Here is a 6043-nt window from a genome sequence, read left to right as displayed (position 1 = left end):
CACTCGTGGCACTGCCCAGAGAACATCTGCTGTCGTGACCTCTTCTTCCATGTCCAGTGCTCTCACCACTGAACATGGACCAGAGCTGCTTCTAGGGTTGTCCTTTTAAGGATGCTTTTTCCCGTTCCAAAAAGAGCACAGTCTCACCTTCAGGACACCTATCCCCCTCAAATTTCACCCCCTGGGGCCAAGGGGTCTCAACACTGAACCCTCTTGGCTCTGAGCCATTGCCTCCCCCTGGATGCAGTATCTGTGTCACAGGAAATATAGTTCTGTCTATGGCTATACAGGAAAAGTCCAGCTAAGGCCACTCCATCATCTCTTCCCACCTAAGATTCTTCTCTACTCTTTTGACATCTTTCACTTGCCCAGACCTTCACACTTGCACATTTCCTTCTTCCATTTCATCTCTATCTCTTTTCTAGGAAAGGTTAATGTTCTGCAAAGTTTTCATTGTCCAAAAAAAGGGTTACAAGCTCGGGCTCTGCCCGCCCAGAGCTCCCACATCGGCCGGACCCTTCTCGCTGCACGCCCCCGCCTTCTCCGCCGGCCGGGCTGTGCTGCCAGCACATGATATCAAATTTCAAGGTGGCACAGGCTCTCTCTGTCTCCTGGCGGGGGCGGGGGGGCTGCCCGATGCCTCTCAGTGCTCTTCCACCCTTCCATGCTCGGGGCCTCTTCACCTCCCATCTCTGTCCAAGGCCCGGCCTACCTCACCCGGCCGCATGGCTTCCCCTCCCCCGCCCAGCCGGCAGCAGGTGGACGGGGAAGAGATCCGAACTCTTTCCCCACTGGAACTCAAGAGAGGGTTTCCTGGGAATGCTCTGCTTTTAATCCCTGTGCTCTCAGAGGTGTATCCATGTCCCCAGTGGCTGCACCAGGTGCCAATATTCAAATCTGAGCACCCATTGGTGTGACCACAGCATCCCAAAAATCTCACTTCCTCTCAAACCACGACAAAGCAACAGTTAGATTTAATGGAAGTAGAGCTTTTCAGGTGCTTTCCTCTCTTCTGAAGTAAGTGTGCAAAGGGGAAACAAACCCCACCACATTGGATTTTTCACCAAGTTAAGTGAAATACCAGCACTGATGTCTAGAAAATGTATAATGCAGTTAGTAGAATGTATAGCTTTTGCATTATTCCAAAGTACCCTTGATCTGTAAGGTAGGTACATAAAGATAAATTTAGATACAATAATGGATCCCTCAAGTAAAGTTCATACTCATTCCATGTATCACACGTGATGTTTTGTTACTCTGCTTTATTTAGTCAGGCAATAAATCTTTGCCTCCCCTATGGCTGGAGCAATCTGAAGTCGTGCACATTAATATTGTCCGTCCACCCGCAATTATTGTAACAGTACAAATTTGAAATAATTCTAATTGCTAAGAATAATTCGCCAGCCTCTTTTTATTTCCAGACATTAAACCTTGCCTTCCCCATTTCCCAGGAATACAATGAAGTGATTTAAATCAATAAAGCAAGTAAGACACACACTGGGAGCCTAAAATAATTTAATCTGTGTTTTGAAAACTTATTGGAGTGAGAGTAAAGAACAAGATATTCTCCTTTTTGCTTAACAAGTGCTGCATTTTAGTTGGCATTGTGAAAAATCTGGAGAAAATGTGAAAAAATTCAGGTTGTAAAAATGTAATTCTTATTTTCAAATTTAGTCTGATAAATATTAGTTAATGTAGTTCCAAGAAAAAAATCAAAAGATTACCCTGAACCTTAAAAGAGTACAAATAGTCCAAGAATCACATCTACACTGTTTGTGCAGTGCTGCCATCCACTGAATTACAAGAAACTCACATTTGTTAATTTTCAACATTTATGAGTATTTTTCTCCTGATAAGGTAAAAATTAAAATTTCTTAAAGGGTCTTATCAATTTTATTTTCAGAACATAAAACTGCTGTCTCAAAGTGCTATGTCAAAGAGAACATTTGGTGGCATGAATGTTTGATTAGAAGCCTTTGGATGATACCCTTGGAGATGCAGACCCTCAACAACATAAAAATATGTCATAAAATATATATTCAGTGACTTAAAAGGCTTGAAAGATGCAAAATATGCTTTTAGAACCTGTGACTAAATGAAAAAATCACAGTTTTGCTTTCTACCCAGACACCAATAAGTGACACAGAGAGGCAGCCATGTATGTGTGAAGACAAAGTGAGGAGGAATAATATAAGGAGAAAAAGAGCAAAGAAGGGAATGTGGTTGAGGAATGGTAACATCTTCCTTAGGGAAGATTTTCTTAAATCCTTTTTTTTTTCTCCACCCTTAGCGACACTGTGTAAAGTGACTGTGCCAGTACTTCCTCTGAACTTACATTTCCGCCCTTTTTGTAATCATCATTGAGGTCAGGTCCCATTTATCTATAGCAGTTTTTGCTAGCCAGATGCAACTGCTCTACACTGCCCTAGGAAAGCTGGTGAGGGCAATGCAGGGCACATCTCCACCAGGCTCAAGTCACAGTGCTCACATAGGAAATTCAGCTGTGTAAATGGATAGTGCTTTACCTGTGCCAAAAGTAAATGGAAAGAGATTCCAATTTTTGGAGACTCCATTCTGTATTGCTAATAAATCATCATATCCATTCCAGTGAGTCAAAATGAACTCTTCAGGAATGCCAATGATGAAATTTTTAAACAGCACAGCTAGCAGCCTAACCTCCTTGCTTGTGGACTTAGAAGAATTCTCAGGAGGAAAAAGACAGAAAAAACTGTTATAGCCAGTTGACCAGATGTTCCAAGTTGGCCCCATGAGATTTGCTTTCTGAACCGTGTTTATGATCTTTTCTATGGAGTGTTATTTTTAATGTAATTGCTATTGATTTGTCTCTCTATTCAATAATTTTCATTACCTTTGATGTGTTTAAAATACAAAAAAAACTAGTGTTACAGAAAACAGTGCAGAGTATGATGCTACTTGCCTGTCAGTAAATGCACACCTACCAGTCCTGTAAATACTAAGGATCATGCCTGAGAAAACAAACACAATTTGCCCTTTTAAAACCCAAAGTGTGTATCTGAGCTGTCGGAATCTTCAAGTGCAATGGATGGAATTCATCTGCTTTCAGCTATCTGAGGGTTAAAAACAGTCTGAGGTAATTGCTTACATTCTTTCAATAACCAAAGAAAAGAGAGAAAATCTTAGGCCAGGATGAACAGTCATCTGCAGAATGAGAAGTACTTCCCTAAAAATTACATAGAAGACCAAGGTAAAGAAAGTTGATGGACAGCTCCATTAACTTCTGTGGACATTTTTTAAATATTCACTTGTTAAAAATGAGTCTTGCACAACTCTTGTCAAAGTTTAAACTCCTGAGTTCAGAATAAATACTTAAAGCCTCAAACCTTATAGTTACCTGTCTAAAGGAATTATAAGCAAATGGCCTTAGGGTTTTCTGTACAAGTGTGTCTTTGCTCTTCATTCTGGATCACAAGACTAAGATTAAATAACAAGCACTGAAATAAACAACAGCTTTTGTACTGATTAGAAGCCTCAGACTCATGGTGCATTATCTTCATACTTGAGAAGAGCTGAAATGCTAACATTCCGTACTATTAACTTGATTTTTTAAAAAAGCATCAATGTGCTACCTAAAGATGCCTGTCAGGTAATTTTGTTCCATGGAAACAGATTTTTTTGAATTTTTATCTCTAGATCTGATCTGAAACAGAAATAATACCTACCTTGAAAACAAAGGAAAAATATTTTCACACTCCAGATTCCCACCTTAATCCCACCTTAGAATGTAAATTAAAAGGAACAAATTCTGAAAACAGATAATCAGCTGCCAGATGCAGTATCTGCTCTTGAGGCATCTTTGAATGAGGAATTGTTCAGCTCAATATCACAGAAGACCTGTGGAAAAATCTAAGTGTGATGGGACAAGTCACTAACTACCTGACTGATACCATTTATTTTTAGACATCATCTGACACTTATCAAAGTTTTTAGAGGGCATTATTGTTCACTATCTTTCACTGGAGTTGTATCACAATAACAAGCACCAATCTAGCCACAGTGACATTAGCTTATTTAAATGTTTTAACAAAAACAAAAATCATGCCATCAAGATATGTGGGGACAGAATTCATTCTATTTCTGGGCTGGCAGGAGGATCCCAAAAGCTGTCTGTACTGAAAACTGAAGTGAGCCTGATTGGAAATGAATGCCAAAAAAACCTCATTGTGACTGGCCTAGAGGTGCCAGGTATCCTTGGTATAAATTAGCTTGGGAGAGGGTATTTCAAAAACCCAAAAGAGCATTGTTGGACTTTTGGAATAACTGCTGTGAAGACACAGGAAATTAAGAAAGATAAATACCTTGCCTAGTCCCACAGAGGACCCCTCACTGGGGTTTCCATCCACTGGGATTCCTTCACTCCCATTACTGACATGATTTGTGGACTAGAGAACCAGGGAGTGGACAGCAAGACTCACTCACCTTTTAGGAGTCCTATATGGCCAGTGCATAAGTCCAAGTGAGAATGGTGACTGACAGTGGCTTGAATGAATTCACAGCACCTCTAAGTGCTGCTGTGCCAGACATGCAGGAGCTTCAGTACAAACTGGAGTCCAAGGCAGTAGAATGGTGCCACCATTGACATTATCACTGTGTTTTTCTTCATTCCTTTGGCAGCAGAGTACAGGCTATAGTATGTGTTTACAGAGGGGTGTGCCCGGCTGCCCGAGGGGTGGAAACACAACACCACTATTTGTCATGGACTGATCCAAGCTCCACGGGAAAACGGTGAGGATCAGAGGTGATTGCCACTGAAGCACACCTCCTCCTGGCACCCTGACTGCCAGTGTTGGGCTGGATGCTCAACGGAAAAATCCCCTCTGCCACATCATGCCACTGATGCTACATGGTGCATGTAGGAACTAGAATGGTGTCTGTCCTGGGTTGACTATATTATGCTTTTATCCCCAGTTGTCTCGTTTTGTTTATGCTGAATAATAAGTTGTGCACCTTTAAGACTTGTTGCACAAAGTGAAGCGGGGAGAGAAGAAGCTGCAGGTTTTATTCAGACACTGCTCTCACTCCTCCACATTCCTGCTCCTGGACTGTGTTTTCTGCAGACGGACAGACAGCGGGACGGAGCTCTTTTTTGTTTTTAGTTAGTTTAGCTAGCTGAGGCGAAGTTCCCTGGACTGTGTTTTTTTCCCTTTTCTTTGGACCTCTTGAAACCTGCCCTGGACTAAACACCCAGGGGAGCACCAGCAGCTCACACCTGTGGCCACCGGGCCGGGCCTGGGCTGCGACAATTCCAGCACCAGAGGGACTGATCAGAGACTGAGTGAGCTGAGCTGCAACCCGGGGACGGGGTTTTCTCAGTTTGTCATCTCTTTTGGAGCAGCAAGGGGTTGTATTGTTTAATATTGTTTAGGTTTTATTGTTTAATAAACAGGTTTTTTCCACTTTTCTCAAGGAGGTATTTTCTCCCGGAGCAGTTGGAGGGAGGGGCCGATTGAATTTGCTTTCCTACCAGAGCTCCTCTGGGGATTCTCTCCCAGATTTGCTCTAAACCAGGACAATGTCCAATTTGGAAATCTGGGTGAACTTTATGCTGCAAATACATGCTCATACACTGGGGTTTTCTTTCTCTTTTTGTTTCAATGTTATTTATTTAAAATTCATTGTTTTATAAGCTAATTTATACTTTTAGCATTATTTCCTCTATGGCTTAGGTCTAATAAGACCTCTTTTTCACCTGCATACAGAAGAAATCCCCCAAATTGCTCTTGCCAGATTATATATCTCTCTGCTTCCTTGGTTGACTGTGCTTTTCTCAGCAGTTATCTCCTTTCTTTGCATATAGTCTGCATGGATATTTGGATTTTCTGGACATTTAATTTATATTTTTACTGGTCTGACAAAAGAACCAAGTTCTCAAACAAACAGGGTTTGTTCACACACTAACAGCACCATCCTTTGCCATATTTTTGGTCTGTCCCCTTAGCACTCTCACAGTCAACACCTGGGGTAGCTCAGGGTTTGTAAAAGTCAGAAACCATTCAAAGGAGGC

The sequence above is a fragment of the Camarhynchus parvulus genome, chromosome 2, assembly GCF_901933205.1.
Source record: "Camarhynchus parvulus chromosome 2, STF_HiC, whole genome shotgun sequence".
NCBI lineage: Eukaryota > Metazoa > Chordata > Aves > Passeriformes > Thraupidae > Camarhynchus > Camarhynchus parvulus.
The sequence above is the reverse complement of the archived record's forward strand: the minus strand, read 5'-3'. Positions refer to the sequence as shown.